This window comes from Dermacentor albipictus, chromosome 7 (genome assembly GCF_038994185.2).
Source record: "Dermacentor albipictus isolate Rhodes 1998 colony chromosome 7, USDA_Dalb.pri_finalv2, whole genome shotgun sequence".
NCBI classification, from domain to species: domain Eukaryota; kingdom Metazoa; phylum Arthropoda; class Arachnida; order Ixodida; family Ixodidae; genus Dermacentor; species Dermacentor albipictus.
Window position 1 is genome coordinate 120,669,199 of NC_091827.1, and position 20,824 is coordinate 120,690,022.

At 50.9% G+C, this 20,824-nt stretch overlaps 1 pseudogene; it reads left to right on the forward strand.

Annotated features, from left to right (window-relative positions):
- Positions 1 to 20,323: 20,323 nt before the first annotated feature.
- LOC135921479 (U6 spliceosomal RNA) lies at positions 20,324 to 20,383 on the forward strand (annotated as a pseudogene).
- The last annotated feature ends 441 nt before the right edge of the window (positions 20,384 to 20,824 follow it).

Below are 20,824 nucleotides of genomic sequence, written 5' to 3' on the forward strand. Positions count from 1 at the left end.
ATGATGAGTTTAATCTACTGTCAACAGGCGTCGTATGCCTTGCTGCACTCTCGTCTCGATTCCAGCTGCTTCCATTTTGTTGCACTCACGGTCACATATGGGCCACACACCCCCTCGTTTAAGTCTCATGACGGCAGTGCGCTGCTTCCATAGTTGCATGCAGAAGTAGGTGGGTTAGAGGAACCTTAGAAACACGGAACAAAACTTAAAAGGACATGGCAGTGCAGGAAACCTTGTGGCTAGTGCCTGCCTGTGCCTCTGACAATGGCTACCTAAAAGCAGTGTCGCTTGACGCAGTTCTGAATTAATGACTTCAATAGAAACCTAATCGGGCCTGCCACTTGGCTGTGTGATGCGTGCAGTATGCCAAAAGCAGTGAAGAAAATGCTATTTGGGAAGTCGGCTTTTTGAACGACATTCATATATTGTATTGAAAGACCAGGTATGGTAAAAGTGCATCAAAGATGTGAACAATGTTTTGTATTCCTGCCACGGCGGCTGCATTGCAATGGGGGAAAAATACCAAAATGCCCGTGTCCCGTGCATTGGGGGCACGTTAAACATCCACCGATGGTCAAAATTAATCCGGAGACCCTCGCTACGGCATGCCTCGTAATCAAATTGTGGTTTTGGCATGTAGAACCCCAGAATTCCAGAATTACTATTTTTGAGAGTGAATTGTTCATTGAACTTTGGCACGATGTGCAAGAATTGATGTAGAAGAAAATTTGCTGTTCTGAGATCAGTGTTTAGCCTGTTTCTCTACTCTACACACAAGTATTATAGCAAGCATGCATTACCAACCAATACAGTCTATACAGTATAACGTGGCCTTGTGGGACATCATGCCCTTTAGATAGTGAGAGACAAGTCACATACCTGACAGTAGCATGAAGCTTCGTGCTACTCTTGGTTTCATGACTTCTTGCTTTTCTAAAATGTTCTCCCCCTTTTGCATTACCACTGAACTGATTTGCCACCTTTTACTCAAGTACATAAAAACAATTGTTTTTGAATTGTGATTGTTTGTTTATTATCTTTTGGAGTAATTGGTGTCGAATTATGTTCCTCAGGATTGCTGAAGTAATAAGTGGACTGTGAAGCTGGTTCATGTGCGATTTTGATTTTCCCTGATCAGTATCGGAGCAAGATGTTCTGTGATCAACTTCATTGTGACTGTGCTTAGTGTATGCCTGTATGATTCCTACATGTGCTGTCATGCTGGTAGTTTTCGATGCCAAAGTTGTGTGTGTGTGTATATATATATATATATGTATGTATATACCATGATTAGTGGCTGCGGAGTGTAAGAATTGATGTTTCTACCAGTGTTCTTTCTTGTATTATATCTGGTGCATATTGAAAGAGATACCTTTATGTGAGAATAAACGATGAAAATGAAAAATGTGATGTGCTTGGTTTTTCAGCAGTTTTTTATTGACTTGCTGTTTTAAACACTACTGCTGTCTAGAGCTTGATAGTGGCGTTATGACAAAAAAGCTTGTCAAATTCGCTGTTTCCAAAATGTATGCATACATATATGCACTGTGTTGGGATAATGGAGGAAGAAAAGAGCAGGAGAGGCTCCAAAGTTTTTGTATGCTTACGGAAGTGTGTGGTGGAAGCCCAGTGGCATTTTAGCTTTCCCTGTTTTTGTTTATGTAGCAAATAGCAGCAGTAGCTAAGGGAGCCAGCCACACTCTATGACATCTTGATTCAGTGCAATGTGTGGGGCAGCAGCGGTTAGCTCTGAGATGAGAAAAGGCGGGTAGAGAGGAAGAGCTGCTGTAGCTGAGACTTGCATTGTACTTTTATCTTTTGAAGTGAAGCATTCTTTGCCTCTTCCTTTGACTTTCCCACTGCTGCTGCTGTGGCAGTTCCCATACAAGGGAGGTGGGGTGAAGGTGATGCGAGAAGGCAAGCTAAGCCTTTTACTATGCGACAGCGGTTACGGATAAACTGGATAAGCTTAACTTTAAGGTACGGCACAGTACAGTACGGAATGGAATGTGATGAATAATCCATTTGGAAGTGACCACTTCCCTATAACTTTAAACTTAATAACGCAGCATGCAAACCCTCCTCGTGTTCCCATTAGGAAATTGGCATCGGCTGACTGGGAGCATTTTAAAGAGCCTACTCATTTATCACCCGATTTTATAAATAATTTTAGTATAGATGATGCTGTCGCATATTTTACTGCTTTTATTTGTGATGCTGATGAAAAGTTTATCCCGCAAACGAATGGTGGTTCATCTAAAAGACGTTCCCTGGTGGAATGATGACTGTAGAAATGCGCGAAAGAGGCAGAATAAGGCATGGGGAATATTGCGCCGATTGCCGAATACAGAAAATCTAATCGAATTTAAACACAAGATCGCTGGGAAGGTGGATACGACGTCGGGCGAGGAGAGAAAACTGGGCGAGGTTCCTTTCAGGTATAACTTCGTACACACAGGAGGCAAAAGTTTGGAATGGCGTAAGGAAGGTAAAAGGGCAGCAAATAAATCCGTTGCCTCTGGTGAACGATCAAGGGTGAACCCTAGAAAAACAGGCAGACACCCCCTGACATTTTGAGCATGTGTCAAGCTCAATACACTACTCAAAATCTTTCATAAAGTCCAGACAAATAGAAGAACGTAAGGCATTTGAGCGGAAATCCCCACAAAATGCACCATACAACCGTCCTTTCTGCATTGCCGAGCTGAGAGGTGCCTTGATCGTTAGCAACAGCTCTGCACTGGGACCTGATAGAATAATGTACGACATGATTAGGAACGTACACACTGACACACAACTGTCACTACTTGCACTCTTTAACACTATTTGGGCTGCTGGATATCTTCCACCCGCATGGAAAGAAGCACTCATGGTCCCTGTTTTGAAGCAAGGTAAAGATCCTTCGTCAGCGACAAGCTACCGTCCGATAGCTCTCACAAGTTGCCTTTGTAAGCTGTTTGAGAAAATGATTAACCGGCGACTCATACATATCCTTGGAATGAACAAAATACTTGATCCCTACCAGTGTGGCTTTAGAGAGGGTCAGTCCACAAACGACCATCTCGTGTGCATTGAGGGGTATATTAGTGACGCGTTTGTACACAAACAGTTTTTCTTATAGATATTCCTCTATATGGAGAAGGCATATGACACAACGTGGTGATACGGGATCTTGCGAGACTTGTCGGGAATGGGCATCCGTGGCAATATGCTAAACCTGATAGAAAGTAATCTGTCCAATCGCACCTTACGTCCTCGTGGAGTGTCGGGAAGCCGAAAGAGAAAGAAGGAAACATTTTCCTCTACCATATCAATATTGTCTACCTCTGCATCCCGGTATGTTTCTTGGTTAGGAACCCCTTTTTACCAGCAAAGCTGTCCTAGGTTTCTTGAATGATGTGGTTTTACATGTTAATAGCCCAATATTATCGTAGCGCATCCTCTCTCTAGAGGATACTGCTGTGATAGTAGTCCTTGTACAGCACACGCCTTCAGGTTCTTGCGCTTCAAGGACTCTGTTAGGGCAGTAGTGCTTTTTAGAACTTTTATCCAAATGACCAATTTTAGCACATCGTAACTCTTTTACAATGCACCTTTCGCATCCTTGACACACTTCATAGTCATTGTCATAGTTTTATTACATGTAGCTCTTACACACTTTACAGTGACCGTCTTTTAAGCCCCTTTACAGCTCTGTAACATTCATTGCTTGTAATTTATCGCTTCCCTTTGATCACATTACCATTGGCTTGGCGCTCTTTGGCCAAACCTGGCCCTTGCGCCATAAAACACCACGCATCATCATCAACAGTACCTTCCTGCTATTTCTGAAAGATAATCACCATGCATATATGTCAAGCGGATAAATTACGCAAGGCTTGCAGAAGCAAAGCTGCATTAATTAAAGCACAACTCGGGCTCCAGGCGACACTACGAAAGCATTGACTGTGAAATCAACACTTCTGTGCCTGCCGCGGTAGCTTTGCGGCTATGGCATTGCTCGAAGTCGTGGATGTGATCCCAACTGTGGCAGCCCCATTTCACTAAAATTTAGGACACGCTAAAGAGTACCACAGTGTCAAAATTAATTTGGAGTTTGCCACTATGGCATGCCTCAATCCGATTGTGGTTTTGGCACGTACAGCCCCATAATCCAACTCAAGTTTAATACAGAGGAGACGAGGCAGTTTCCATACAAGGGAGATCGGGGGAAAGGGACGCGAGAAGGCAAGGTAAGCCTTTTGCTATGCGACAGCGGTTGTGGGGAAACTGGATAAGCTTAAGTTTAAGGTACAGCACAGTACCTTCCTGCTATTTCTGAAAGATAATCACCATGCATATATGTCAAGCGGATAAATTACACTATGCTTGTAGAAGCAAAGCTGCATTAATTAAAGCACAACTCGGGCTCCAGGCGACACTACGAAAGCAGTTGACTGTGAAATCAACACTTCTGTGCCTGCCGCGGTAGCTTTGTGGCTATGGCATTGCTCGAGGTCGTGGATGTGATCCCAACCGTGGCAGCCCCATTTCACTAAAATTTAGGACACGCTAAAGAGTACTACAGTGTCAAAATTAATCAGGAGTTTGCCACTACGGCATGCCTCAATCCGATGGTGGTTTTGGCATGTACAGCCCCATAATCAATTCAGAGATGATGAAATATGGCTCTTAACAATGCCTTAAGCAAATGTCTCTCGCAATGTGTTCTTTGTACGAAACAAACAGCAGTGGTGCTTGCAAGGTAGCATTTAACACCAACTCGCCACTCTCGTGTTATACTAAACGTTGAAGAAATTAAGCTTTCGGCATCAACATCACTGCTAATTATCTACAGTCAAAGCAACCAAGACAGAAACCTTCGCTTACATAAATTCCGACAGTGCGTGGGATCTGGATAATATTGAAATGAAGTGTTCTTTGCCCCTTTCTTCGACTTTCCCATAGCTGCTGCTGCTGTAGCTGGTGTTGTCTGGCATACCGTGTCAGGGCGCTGGTTCAGAGCGCATACATATACATGGAAGAAGTGTGGCAGAGAAGAAACGAGATGTGAGAAACTTGTTTGTACCGCACCGCATTGAATGTGCACAATGCCATTTGGAGCTTCCTGGGTGTCGCCGCATTAACCTCTTGGTAGGTGTAATTATCTGTGGCGCCTAACAGCTTTATACTAACATGCTAGCCCAGAGGGAAGCTAGATAGAATTGTGGAGAGGAGGGGGAAAGAGGGCAGAGAATGGGTAGAATCGATGCAGTCACGAAACGAGTGAACAGCAGCCTTGCCACTCTTCACTTGCAGTTCCCGTACAAGGGGATGGGCGATAGGGAAAAGGTGACGTGAGAAGGCAAGGAAATGCTGCTACTGTACACAGTGGTTGCAGGCAAACAGAATAAATTTAAGTTCAAGGTACAGTACAGTACGTTTCTGGTACTCCTGAAAAATAAACACCATGCAAATTTGTGAATTGGGCAACTTATGCAGGGTGTGCAAAAGCACAGCCACAATGAAGTGCACCTTAGGGTCAAGACGACACTACGGAAGTGGTCACACGTCAACACTTCAGCCCCCGCCGTGGTAGCTTTGTGGCTATGGCATTGCTTGAAGTCATGGGTTTGATCCCGACTGCGGTAGGTGCATTTCAACGAGGGCAAAATAAAAACTGCTCGTGCACTTACATTTAAGGACACATTAAAGAATACCACGGCATCAAAATTAATCCAGAGTCCGATACTATCGTGTGCCTCATAATTTGATTGCGGTTTTGGCATGTACAGCCCCACACTTTAAATAAAGTTTAATACTTCTGCCAAGATGTGATGTGCTATGTGAGGCAAGGAATGTGTTCAATCCTCTCGGAGGTTATGAAGTATGGCGCAAAACACCATCTCAAGTAAACACCTTCCGCTGCGTGTTTTGTTTACTACACAGACAAACACCAGTGGGGCAGGCAACTCAACGTCTAACGTCAACTCGCCACTCTCATGTATTAAACATTGAAGGAATTAAAGATTCACTGTCAGCATCACCGCTAGTTATCTTTGATCAAAGCAAACTGCTCAGAATGCTTTGCTTACATTGATTCCCACAGTGTGTGGGATCTGCATAATTTTTCTTCCTGTATGGATAAAGCTGAAAACTAAATTAAAACTGATTTTTCATAATGAGCTCTTCGACACTGCTGGCCTAGTTTTGAACATTTGGTTTGATTTTCAGGCATTGCATAGCGATTGAAATCTACACCTAGAAGGTAATTGAAATGGCAATTCTTCAGTTAGCTGATAGCTGAGCAGCTCAAGCAGCACAAGCTGCTCAAGCAGCACACTCAAGCATTCAAGCACACTGTTCAATAGTGTGCGAACTTAGCAGTAGAGTAGCAGTAGCAGCAGTATAGTAGCACTCTGAAGAGCAATGCAAACAATTTGAGCAGTAAGGTTTTAATGATTATTTTCTTGATTTCTCTGTCGCTCAGTAAATAGACAGTTAAACTTTAGCTGTGTTCCATGGCTCCATGGTCTGTTGCTTGGATGTTTGTTAGTAGCTGCAAGGAAAACAAAGCTGAGAAGAGTGTGGTGCTCTAATGTTGAATTTTTTTGGTAGTGCAGTATGCAAAGCAGCTGTATATTGCAAAGATCTTAACTTGTTAGTAACACTGCTGGGTAGACTTTCTACCACGTACGAGGTACGTATTGGCATGCCTAGTGATAAGGCATAAGTCACTGTACAGCATGGAAAACACTGAGGTGAACAGGCAGAAGTCATGAGGCACTGCACTAATATAAATTTATTTGGTAAAATATATTAGGTCTCCACAAGCAAACTATCACGCTGATGGCTAAGAAATCACAATTATTCTAATAAAGCAATTGATACTGCTGACATCGACATTTCGTGAGTGGGATATCTTTTTGGCATTATGAATCCTCACATTAGGAGATCTCTCTGTTTGCTCTCAATAGTGCATTCTTTTACTAATGGAGGCACACACTTGCTGCAATGTGCTGACAATCTGCCTCCATGCACACACTTGATCGTGTAGTTCTTTTATTCGATCATGGAGACAATGGCCAGTCTTTCTGACAATGTTTGCTATGTGTAAGGTGCATGACGTATAAATATTTGCAAACTCAAAAAATCATTTTCTTGCTTAGGCTGGTTCAACATGGGCGTTATGGAGATGGCCTGGAAAGGTCTTGGTGCTGCAGTACACATAAATGGGTTGCATGGTTGCTAAAGATCGCAAAAAAAGTAACACGAAGACACAAGGCAAGCTAAAGACCGCATGAACACCGAATAACATCAATAAAACTGTTTAGTTGGAATAGGCTGATTATGAGGCTAAACGGTTGTACTGCGCTCGCACAATACCGCAAAGGTACGATAATCGCGGTAATCTTTCGAGCAGTGCGCTAAGGAAATGTCGGAGCTACCTCGCGCATTTGGCGGCTGCTGAGATGTCAACACATCAGCAGCGCAATCGGAGAGTGCATGCAAGCAAACGCGCGAATTAAAAAAGGTCGTTCGCGCCAGTTTCTTGCGCGATAACGTGCGATAAATATCAAAACAGTGTCATCTGTAGTAGCCCTGCGCCGCAGAATTGCGTGATCGATCAAGTCGAATTTTCACACTCAGATCAAAATGGTTTTCGCGAGCGCACTCATTTTGGCCGAGCCAGGCTGCTGTGTCAAATGGCCGTCGCTTGATCGTTTGGCGTATAATAAAAAGCAGCCACGGCATCTGAAAAGCTATGTGTGTCAGCATAACAGTGCGTACAAATACAGCCGTCTACACAGCCACATTTCATTCAGCGAAGCGCCGCGGCGATCGAGTGCGACGTAGTACATACATGTACCTGCCGGCAGCTGCTTTCACGTCTTTCGCGTAACAGCGGCATAGGCACCGCGCCGTGTCGCCGCTTCCCGCTTGCACTGTGCGAAGGGAAATGTGGTCTATTTCTAATTGCTACAGTTGAAAATGAATCGCAATAAAAGCACTTGTCAGTTCAAATACGCCGATGACGTGCACATATGCATATACGAACTGGTTGACTGCGCTGCATATATATCCTTCGCTGAACGTAAAAAGCGCTGATAGAAGTTTGTGCGTTTCAACTATCGAAGAATGGTTCAATTTTTTCGAAGCACGAGAACGTATACATATACGCGGAGGCGTGGAAATCGCGCTGTCGATGAACGGCGCTGATATATCAAGTGTACGCAGTCGATCGGCAGTTTTGCCGGCATTGCATGGAAGTTCGCTGAAGCTCTATCGCACACTGCGAGGACTGGCGTTTCGTCAGTCACGTCGTTGCCGGCCTAATATGACTATATTAAGTGGTCTGCCTACTAGTTTGTTTGTCAAACGTATTTAAGAAGCCCAAAAGTTCTCAGCACACACGACGCACATGTATGATTCCGCAATCGTATTGCTGTTGGAAGGGGTCTTGAAGCAACATATTCAAAAATTTAGTTAGGGTCGCCTATCTTGAGGGACCTTCATGAATCTTATTGGTGTGGGAAGCGCGCCGATAGAAAGCTTTGAGGGAAATCCAACCAGCGTATTGCTGTAGGAGGCTCGCCTACAGGAGGTTTGAGGTACCTTCAAGAATCTCATTGGTGTGGGAAGCGTGCCCATAGAGCGTCCTGGGGGCCCTTCAAGAATCTTGTTCGTGTGGGAAGCGTTCCCACAGTCTGTACTGAGGGAACATCAGTATTCTTATCGGTGTTGGAAGGGCGCAAACAAGAAATCCTATCGGACCCTCAAGAACTCTGTGGGTCCAACAAGATCGCTCTGTCGGATTTTTTGACTGGGTCCTGGCAGCAAGGGTTAACCTTGTGTGAGTAGCCAACCTTGGTTATATCATATTGGGTTATAGCGGCAACGTACAGCTGGCGTTAGCAGGCCCTGTTTTTCAGACCCTGCAGCGTCCCCTTGTTGGACTCCATGGTGGGTGGCTGGCGTTGCTGCCGAAAACTTCACGTCCACACATGGCTACTTCCTTCCCTCCACTACTTGATCGCCCTCAGAAAAGAGGGCGCACCGATGAAGTCTTTCAATTTTTTGGCCGCCAAAAAGAATCGTTCCCCGTTTCCATGTTATCCATTCCGCAAAACCAGATAAACCAGTAAGAACTATCTCACCCTTCCTTGTTTCTAAGTCATTGACTGAAGCCTTTGGTCCTGGATATAAGGCATCGAGGATGGCAAGCGGTGATCTCCTCTTGGAGCTCCGCGATCAAAAACAATATGAAAAATTGTCAACATTAGTGTCATTTGGTTAAACCCAAATAATTATAACCCCGCACCGCACGATGAACACCACCCGTGGTGTTGTCTCTGATGATGACCTGATGGAGCTCACTGAGGCTGAACTCTTGGAGGGCTTCAGTGACCAGAATGTTGTAAACGTTAAACGAATTAAGATGAGGCGAGATGGAAAAGAGATCAAGACGAAGCACCTGATACTCACTTTCGGCTCAAGTGTCCTTCCCGAGTCCATCGAGGCTGGTTATATCAAACTTCGTGTTCGGCCATACGTTCCCAATCCTCTCAGATGTTTTAAGTGCCAACGTTTCGGCCACAGTTCACAGAACTGTCGAGGCCGGCTGACTTGTGCCAAGTGCAGTGACAAAGAACATTCCTCTGAAACGTGCCAGAACACTCCGCATTGTGTTAATTGTGATGGTGAGCACGCCGCGTACTCGCGGTCGTGCCCTTCCTGGAAAAAAGAAAAGGAAATCGTTACAATCAAGGTCAAGGAAAACATAACTTTCAGAGAGGCACGGAGGCGGGTATCATACCTGCCCAAGAAAACCTTTGCCGATGTGGCGCGTCAGGGGGCAGCGTCACAACGGCCTCCGGCGACTGTCCGACCCACACGCAGTGAGTCGGCAGTTACGCCATCTGCCCCCATGGTGGTTGCAGCTAGCGCTGCTCCGCCAACCGAGGAAAAGGGGCCATCGACCCCGAAGGTGGGCGCAGCTGAGGCTGCCTCAACCTCCCAGGTCCCTTCCAGCGCTGGCAACGGCCGGCGCAGCCAAATCCCCCAGGGAACCCCATCGACCTCCGGGCTGGTGGGCGCAGGCTTCTTGCCCTCCAAGGCGAGACTCTCCCTGGTGACTTCTCGCTCGCAAGAGCAGGTGTCCGGCGCCTCACAAGAGGCAATGGACACTACACCTATCCTCCAGGGGCGCCAAGCGCCTGAGGAGCGGCGAGGTTCACTCGAACGCTCCAGAAAGGGCAAAACTCCCGTTACAGGGCCTCGAAAGGGCTCTGTAATTTAATCACAGTAATTTCTATAAACACTACTTCTGTTTCTGTACACACAGCACATATTATCACCCAATATGGATACACAAATAATTCAATGGAACGTCAGAGGTCTTCTCAGAAACCTTGATGACGTGCAAGAGCTCATTCAAAAACACAATCCAAAAGTGCTGTGTCTACAGGAAACACACTTAAAACCAAAACACACTAATTTTCTTCGACAGCACATTACTTTCCGCAAAGATCGCGATGATGCTATGGCATCATCTGGCGGTGTTGCCATTGTAATTCAAAAAAGCGTAGCGTGTCACTGTTTACAGCTACGAACGGCCCTCGAAGCAGTGGCGTTTCGAGTTGTCCTACTGAACAAACTCATCACTATTTGTTCGATTTACGTACCCCCGCATTACCAACTAAACAAACATGAATTTCAGTCCTTGATACATCAATTGCCAGAACCTTATCTTGTTCTTGGCGATTTCAATGCACACAGCAGCTTGTGGGGAGACTCTCGTATTGATGCGCGAGGTCGTCTCGTTGAGCAGTTTCTTTTTTCTTCTGGAGCGTGCCTTCTCAATAAGAAAGAACCCACATATTACTCTCTTGCAAACAGAACCTTTTCGTCAATAGATCTTAGTATAGTTTCCGCGTCTATACTGCCCGAACTCGAATGGGAAGTTACGAGCAATCCTTACGGGAGCGATCACTTCCATGTACTGCTAAGAACATCTAAAGAAAATGAATTTCCTCCACAAGCTCCTAGGTGGAAGATACATACAGCCGACTGGGAGAAATTCCGAACACTTACTAACATCTCGCTGGCTGATATGTCTTCTTTAGAAATCGATGCAGCTGTGGAGTACTTTACAGCCTTCATCATAGATGCCGCAACTAAATGTATATCACAAGTAAATGGATTGGCAGGCAAACGGCGTGTCCCCTGGTGGAACGATGATTGTAGGATCGCTCGTAAGAAACAAAATAAAGCGTGGGGGTTGCTACGTGCCTCCCCCACTGCGGAGAATCTTATCAATTTTAAAAAAGTAAAATCCCAAGGCAGGCGAACCCGCCGACAGGCCAGAAGAGAGAGCTGGCAGAACTTTTTAACAGGTATCAACTCGTATACAGATGAGGCCAAAGTCTGGAACAGGGTTAGTAGAATAAGAGGGTGACAAACATACTCCCTCCCTTTAGTAAACACACAAGGCGAAACCCTGCAAGACCAGGCAGACTCACTTGGGGAGCACTTTGAGCGTGTGTCAAGCTCAACCAATTATTCCCAGTCCTTTCTTAAACAAATAAATAATAGAACGTCAGCCAATCATACGGAAATCCAGGCAGAATGAACAGTATAACCGGCCTTTCGGTATTGTCGAGTTGAGAGCTGCGTTGAACACATGTAAAAGCACTGCACCGGGACCAGACAGAGTCATGTATGACATGATCAGGCACCTACATACTGACGCACAAGTTACACTTCTTACACTATACAATACTATTTGGGCTTCGGGATACCTCCCATCCACATGGAAAGAAGCGATTGTAGTTCCTGTCCTAAAGCAGGGAAAAGACCCTTCCTTGGCGGCTAGTTACCGACCGATAGCTCTAACTAATTGTCTGTGTAAGCTTTTTGAAAAAATGATAAATCGCAGACTCATACATTTCCTTGAGCTCAACAATATACTCGATCCTTATCAGTGTGGATTCCGAGAAGGGCGGTCCACAACCGATCATCTTGTGCACATGGAAGGAAATATCCGCGATGCCTTTATCCATAAACAGTTTTTTCTATCGATATTCCTCGATATGGAGAAGGCATATGACACGGCATGGCGTTACGGGATCTTACGAGACCTGTCGGAAATTGGCATCCGTGGAAATATGCTGAACACAATTGAAAGCTATTTGTCAAATCGTACCTTCCGAGTAAAAGTCGGCAATGAACTCTCACGTCCCTTTACGCAAGAAACCGGTGTACCCCAGGGAGGCCTGCTCAGCTGCACTCTCTTTATCGTAAAGATGAACACGCTACGTGCTTCACTACCACCTGCCATTTTTTATTCCGTATACGTAGATGATATACAAATAGGCTTCAAATCCTGCAACCTTACAGTATGGGAAAGACAGGTACAGCAGGGCTTGAACAAGGTTTCCAAGTGGGCAGACGAAAACGGATTTAAGGTCAACCCCCACAAAAGTTCTTGTGTTCTCTTCACAAGAAAGAGAGGCCTGGTCCTAGATCCTTGTGTAGAACTGGGCGGGCACCAAATTCCTGTCAGCAAAGAACACAAATTCCTTGGTGTTATTCTTGACTCTAGGCTCACTTTCATTCCTCACATAAAACATGTTAAAGAAAAATCTCTAAAAACAATGAACCTACTTAAAATCCTATCGTACACAACATGGGGTAGCGACAGGAAGTGCCTGTTGAATCTTTACAGGAGCCTAGTTCGGTCGCGAATAGACTATGGAGCCGCAGTATATCACTCTGCCGCCCCGAGCGCGCTAAAGATGTTAGACCCCGTACACCATCTGGGAATCCGTCTGGCCACTGGGGCATTTAGAACAAGCCCTGTTGAAAGTTTGTATGTTGAGTCCGATGAGTGGTCACTCCATTTTCGGAGAACTTACATCAGCTTCAACTATTTTCTGAAAGTGCGCTATAATAAGGAACATCCGTGTTTCACAACCGTTAACGACTTGACATGTGAGACACTTTTTCATAACAGACCCTCTGTGAGACTTCCTTTCTCACTGCGTGCAAGAGAACTTAGCACGGAAATGCATGTCCCAGTTCTCGACCAACGCCTAATGCCTCCAGCTAAGCTAGTACCACCCTGGGAGTGGCAGTTGATAGAATGTGACACATCCTTTGTACAGGTCACTAAACATGCGTCAGAGACACATATCAAAATGCACTTCATGGAGCTCCAGTACAAGTACTCGTGCACAGAGTTTTATACAGACGCTTCTAAGTCACATGCCGGGGTGTCCTACGCAGTCATTGGCCCATCCTTCTCGGAATCCGGTGTACTGCACCCTGAAAGAAGCATATTTACGGCTGAGGCCCATGCACTACTGTCGGCTGTGAAACATATCAGAAAATCAAATATTCAAAAAACAATTTTATTTACAGACTCCTTATGCGTGGTAAAAGCCTTGAAGTCACACTGTAAACACAGAAACCCCGTAATAATTGAGCTCTATTCCGTCCTCTGTAGAGCGTATATGTCTAACCAGCACGTCATTGTATGCTGGGTGCCTGGACATAGGGGCATCGAGGGTAACGTTCTAGCAGACCAGATGGCCACATCAATTTCATTGCATACAGTCAGTCCTACTGCTTCGGTCCCTGTCACGGACCTGAAGCCTTTCTTAAGAAGGAAACTGCGAAACCACTGGCAACGTAAGTGGGACGCAGAAGTAAATAACAAACTGCACGTGATAAAGCCACAGTTAGGTTCTTGGCCCTCCGTAACAAAATCACGCCGAACAGATGTCCTATTCTGTCGCCTCAGAATAGGACACACATTTGGTACACACAACTTCTTACTCACTGAAAATGATCCTCCAACCTGCGGTAGATGTGGGGAGAGGCTGACCGTCCTCCATGTCCTCCTGGAGTGTCGGAAAGCCGAATCTGACAGAAAGAAACATTTTCCGTTAGCATACCGGCAGCATATTCCCCTTCATCCTGTAATGTTACTCGGCCCAGAACCGCTCTTCGACACTAACGCAGTCCTAAGTTATCTGAAAGATGTTGTGTTGCATGTTGTTAGCCCAACATGTTCGTAGCGTCTCCTCTCTTCAGAGGATGGCGCTGCGATAGTTCTTTCGTGTAGCACGTGCCTCTAGGCCCTTGTGTTTCAAGGGCTCTGGCGAGGCAACAGTGCTCCAGGCATTTTTACCATCTCATATATTTTCTATTCTGCATCATTCTTTCACGATGGATTTTAGTGTTCATAGTATTCGTCAACTGTCATCGCCATAATTTTATAACAAGTTAATTTTACGCACTTTACAGCGAATATTTTTAGGCCACTTTACAGCCAAGTCACATCGTCCATAATACATCGTCAACATTACCACCTGTCATGGCGCTCTTTGGCAAAACCTGGCCCTTGCGCCACAAAAAACCACACATCATCATTCTGCTTCTATTCGTAATGATACGCGTCGTTCGGCGAGAAAAACAGCTTACTTTCAAGGAAACGCGTTCGGCGCCAGTGCGCGCTCCCGAAGCGCGATGAAAGAAGTGGGCACAAATACGGCGGACTCCGTAGCAGACGACGCGGTTGTCCCCACCCTCCACGGAGCGGCGGAGGGGGGTGCGCGCATCGAGGCACCCTAACCTGCGGAAAGCTCGAGCGCCATCTCTCGGCACCCCACCGAGCTGGCCGCCGCGTCCTTCGAGCCCCCTCCGAGCGAGGGCGCGCCCGACTCCCCCCTCAATGCGCCTACTCCTCCGAATGGCGACGCGCGCCCGGCCGCGTCGTCTGCTAGCGAGCCAGCTGCAGACGAAAACACCGCCGCCACCATGGAGCTGACGGACGATACACCCGCTAGTGCGCCGCAGCAGAACTCCGAGCACCCAGCGGCACGATTCCTGAAGGGCCCATCACGCCAGCCTGCTTCGCGGCCGGAGCCCAAAGGAAAAAAACAACACAAGCGAAAGAAAACGCCGGCTGCTGTATCGCCTCCATCCCGCGATACCCCGGACGAACAGCGGCACCCACCTGCTTCCCCGGCCAGCCACAGCGTGCCTGCTGCGGCTGCACAGAGGCAGACGACACCCGCCCGCGAACCAACCCCAGGCGGTTTTATCCTTGTACAGTCCAGAGGCGACAGGCGGCGCTCGAAAGCCCTGGAGGCTGCTGCTCTGCCGGTGGACCCTGTGGTCATCGGCACCGTCCTGTTCCGACCTTCGGCACCCGGCGGAGCCTTCCAGGGAACACCGCGCCTCGCACTTGCTGCAGCTCTCTCTTCACGGCCAGGTGTAGCAGCGCTACGCGTCAATCACAGGCGCAACATCGTGGCCGCTAACACCACTACCCAGGAGTGTTTAGAGGGGCTGCTCAAGCTTACCGAGCTGCACGCAATCCCCGTGACTGCCCGACTACCGGCCGAGCGCGGCAAGAGTACCGGTTTCCTGCACGGGGTGAGCGAGCTGCCCGCAAAAACCGACCTGCTGGGGGCGATCGAGTCGGCCGTTCTTGTGCTGTCGGCCACACTGGACGGGAGCACCGTGACAATCCGATTTGCGGGACCGGTCCCCCCCGAGCACATACGCCTCTACAAGCTCGGCTTCAGAGTGAGGCCAGCCAGGCCCCGCCCTGTACAGTGCAGGCAGTGCGGCCGCTTCGGACACGTCCCGGAATCATGCCGATGGCCGAGCGACTGCATATCCTGCGGCAAAAGCCATGCAGCGAGCGACTCCTGCGACACCATCCGCTGCGGGAACTGCGGGGGCCCCCACAGGGCAGACACTCCTGCCTGCCCCAAATGGCAGGAAGAAAGGCGGGTGGCCACGATCAAAGCTTCATCCACCTCGGCACTGTCGAGGCGTGCCGTGAGGGCAGCCGTCCTGGAGTAGAAGCAGCAGGAGTGCTCATCGCTGGCACGCTCATATGGCAGTACGCTGAAGGGCCCCAGCCCCACAGCAACACCTCCTGTACCAGCCCCTCGAGCGTCCCGCCGCCGGGAGACGCCAGAACCCGCTGCCCCACCTGGCCAGCCCAACGTGGATCAGCTGGTAGCAAACCTGCTGCTCACCATGCAAGCAGTGAGCACCATGCTGCCAGCTGACCACCCGCTCCGATCCATCTGCCTGCAGGCAGTGGCTTCCCAGCTGCCGCCAAACCAACATGGCCAGTCGCGCTGCTAAGAGTCAGCCACGCATCCTGCAGTGGAATTGCAACCACCTGCTGAGTCGACACGCCGAGCTTGTCGCCCAACTGCCTCTGCACGACTACAATGTCCTCGCCTTTCAGGAAACGTATGTGCGTGCCGAGGAGGTTTCACTGCCGGGCTACATCGGCTACAGCAGTGCGACTGAGTGCACCTTGGCAGGGTGTACATCGGCACCCTGTTGCGACAGCAGCCACCCGTGCGAGCGTCACCGTGTCGCTTTGTACATTCGTGCCGCTCTTCCGCATGTACTGATCGACACGAACCATCTGTGTAGTTCTGTGGTGGAGTGCGTGGCCGCTAGTGTGCGCGTACAGGGCATCGACACTTCCGTCGCGTCCGTGTACATCCGCCCCGACCGCACTGACCGCCGCCACCAGTACGACCCTGATTTCCTCGCGTGCCTAAGCGCATCGCTCTCGGCGGACTGTGTCGTGTGCGGCGATTTTAATGCTCACCACCGTGGCTGGGGAAGTACTACATCTGACCAGCGAGGGAGGGCTCTCCTCGGTGCCGCGTCAGCACTGGGCCTCTCCATTCTAAACAGTGGGAAGCTCACGTTCGTGCGCCGCAACGGGTTAACGTCAGCGATCGATCTGGCACTTGTCTCGGAGCACTGCTCATACGTGTGGCAGCGCGCTCCGGACACTGCCGGATCGGATCATTACCCCATCACTCTGGCTTCCACCTCTCCCAGCCGCGGTGTCACTCGTGCGTACGTGGTGGTGCGCTGGTCGGTGTACCGCGATTTGTGCCGCCAGTGGTCGCGCGACACTGACTTCTTCGGACACGTTGCGGAATGCGCGAGACGGGCATCAAGGAGTGTGGTGGTCCCTGCCAGCTCTCCCATCCCGGACATTAAGTTACTCAACCTTCGCGCCGCCGCGCTCAGCGCCGTGCCGTACGCTCGGGTGTCGCGTCCGACTAGACTGTGTACAACAGGCTGGACGCGGTGTGCCGACGACACGCGAAGCGGCTGCGCCGCCGCAGCTGGGCACGGCTCTGCTCATCCCTCGCTGACCCGCGCAACCAGCACCGAGGCTGGCGCGTCATGCGCGCGCTGGTAAATCCGAAGACTCCTCGCTGTCCGTTCCTCGCCATCGCTGTTGCGCGCGACATCACCGAGATGGCGCTCCCGGAGCTTCTCGCCGACTCCTTCGCTGCCATCGCAGTCTCCACTTCACCCGGCGTCCCTGCTGTTGCATTGCGGGCGCTCTACACGGCTGTGTTCGTGAGAGGGGAAGATCACGCGCATACCGCGCGGCCGATTGACAGCCTGTGCAGCGACGACTTCACCTTTCACGAGCAGCAGCGCGTCCTGTGTTGCAGGCGACGCCGCAGCGCCCCCGGAGCAGATGGTGTCACACACTAAATGCTCCGAAACCTGGACGACGACCACTGGCGGCATCTCCTGTCTGCCTACAACGCCGTGTTCCGCGAGGGCTGCCTGCCGGACCCCTGGTGCTGTGCCTTCGTCGTGCCGGTGCTGAAGCGCGGCAAGCCTGCACGCCACCTCGCCTCCTACCGGCCCGTCTCGCTGACGTCGGTGCCGGGAAAAACCATGGAGACGATGGTGCTCTCGAGGTTGCAGTGGATTGCGCGGGCCCGCGGCGCCCTTCCACCGGAGCAGTGCGGCTTCCGAGCACACCGATCAACTGGCGACTGCATCGCTGTTGTTCTCGGCACGCTGGAGCAGGCCAGGCGCGAGGGAGAAGCTGCCTTCCTCCTCCTCATCGACGTGCACAGCGCCTTCGACTCACTCCCGCACGAGTCGATCATCTCAGCTGTGGAAGCTCTCGGCGTGGTCGGCAACCTGCTTACCTACGTCAAGGCCTTCCTCGCCGACAGGACATTCGCCGTTCGCGTGGGCCGCGCAACCAGCTCGCCACGGCCAGTGACCACCGGCGTGCCACAGGGTAGTGTGTTTAGCCCTTTTCTGTTCAACCTCACCCTCGCTCCCATCATCGAGTGCTTGCCGAAAGGTGGTCGCTTCGCTGTGCGTGCTGTTGTCTACGCGGACGACGTCGCCCTCTATGTGCGGGGGCCAAGGAATGCCATTGCCGAGATGCGCCGCGAGCTGCAGGAGGCCCTCAACTCTGTCGCCGGCTTTCTGCGTGCCATCGGATTGCAGCTATCGTCGACAAAGAGCGAGGCGTTCATGGTACACCCTCACGCTGCCACACGATGCTACACCGGCCGCGTGCTCGTCGACGGTGTGCCACTAAGTTGGCAACCGACGGTGCGATACCTCGGCCTTATAATAGACCATAGCCTCACTTCCAGCTGTGCGGCGCCTACGAGCCAAAACGCTGCGTGTTGAGTGCGCGATACGCCGGCTTCTCGCGCGCGGAGACGGCAGCCCCCCATCGTTTGCGGTCAGCATGTACAGTGCACTGGTGCTCTCGCGAGTGTTTTACTCGCTGCCACTGTGCAGTGTGCGCGACGCACAGTGGCGCAAAATCGATGGTGATCACCGCAGAGTGCTACGCATGTGTCATGGCTTGCCGCGAGCATCACGAGTGGCAGAGACCCTTGCGGAAACCGGCGCGTGGCCTCCCTCATTGACGGCCGATCTGCTGCGCGCTCGGCCACATCGAGCGCCTCTCCAGTGCCCCCGACGCAAGCCCTATCGTCTCACTACTGCGGCAGTTCCCAGCATCCCGCGTGGGCAAGATGCTCCCCGTAGTCGCCCCCGCAGAGACCGAGGCGAGCACGCGCGCGGAGAGCGACGCTCCCGAGAGCGATCCCACGGCGCATGCGCCACCCCACAAGGTCGCGGCATACACGCAAAGCGACGCCCCGCCTCCACCCGCGGACCCTCTCCTCCCCGGCGCGGAGGTACCGGGCAGGAAAAAAAACAGCCGGCGCAAGCGCCGCAATGTGCGTTCGGTGACGATCACCACCGTCGCTAACCGCGGCGCACGTTCAAGCTCCCCTGCTGCGGTACCAGACACCGCAACAGCCACTCAAGGACGGGAAACCGTCCTGTACAGACCACGCGCAAGGAAGGCCCACTTCCTTGCGGTATCACGCGACGCCATTGCCGCATTCCGGGCCGGCGTTCCGGGGACTCATCGAGTGCGGCCGAACCTGCGACGGAACGTCGTGGCCGTCGACGCGCACTCATCGCCGACTCTTGCACGGGCACGCTCTTCAACGTGGACCCGGCGATCAATGGGCCTTCCATCCTTGATGCGCTTGAGACCCTGGTGCCCGTTCTGGCCGTCACCAGGAGCGGCGATGTGGCAACCCTCCGCTTCGCTGGCAGAGACGTGCCGGAGGAGGTTCACCTCTTTAGGCAGCGCCGCATCGTGCGCCCGCAGCTTCCGCGGCCGTTGCAGTGCGGTCGATGCGGGCCCTTCGGGCACGCCACTGCAACCTGCTCTCGCGACCCACGGTGTCTCCAGTGCGCGGGGTCGCACGCGACGACCGCCTGCACCTCAACGCGGACCCGCTGCATCAACTGCCGGGGCCCGCACGAGTAAGCAGAGCCACGCTGCCCCAACTGGCAGCTCGAGCGGCAGGTGGCGAGCATACTCGCGAGAACCATTCCGCGCATCACGTGCCGACAAGCCTTGGTTCTCGCGAGGAGCAATGCCCCTGCAGCGCAGAATCAGCAGCCGGCCACCACAGCACAGCGCGCCCCCGAACCTCGACCATCGCCGTCGGTTCAGCCGGGCCGATCATTCCGCGACGTGGTGGCCAGCAACACAGCGCCGCAGCCAGCCGCCGAGAGCAGCCCCGCCCAACCCCGCAGCACGACAACACCCGATGCACGTGACCTCGTCATAACGACGCTCGCGTCGGCATTGCGTGCACTTTTGGAATCGGTACCTGCCGACTCCCCAGCGCGCCACATGTGTGTGGCAGCACTGGAAATGCATGACGCCCTGATCCAGCATGGCTAGCACACCAGTGGAGCAACGGCCGCGCATCGTACAATGGAACGTTCGTTCGATGCGCCGCCGTCATCCAGAGCTGGCGGATGGGGTTCTTTCGGACGGATGCGACGTGCTTGCTTTGCAAGAAACCCACGTCCGCCCGGGAGAGCTCAATCTGCCTGGCTTCATCAGCTACCACAGTGCTGTGGGCTGCGAACAGGCGTCATGCATGGCCATTCCGTGTACCGATTCCGCTCATCCGGCTGTTCCGGATTAGCATGGCCCCTGCGCAAGGATGACACGCAAAATCGTGAAGCGTTCCACATTTTTTGTTTTTTCTGCGCCAACACCACTGCCCCGCCAACCTCTATCACCTCCTCAAATCCTTCCTGACGGACCGCCACGTAGTCTTCCGGGCTAACGCTGGCGACGCGTCGGCGCGTCCTTCCATTGGCAGTCCACAGGGCTCACCGATTAGCCCCTTACTGTGGAATTTAGTCATCTTTTCTTTACTCGACCTTCCATTGCCACAGGGGGTACATATCCAGGCTTATGCAGATGATACTGTTCTACTCGTTTCCGGATCGTCGCGCTTGCAATTGCAAGCTCTTGCAGAATCTGTCCTCACCTTGGTTTGCAATTGGGCTCGGCAAAACAAGGTCAAAATTAGTCACGAAAAGTCCTATTTCGTCTGTTTCAACAATGGGCACATTGGCACCTCTAAGCGTCGTCCCTCCATTCGGTTGGACGGCACTTACCTAAAAACCAAAG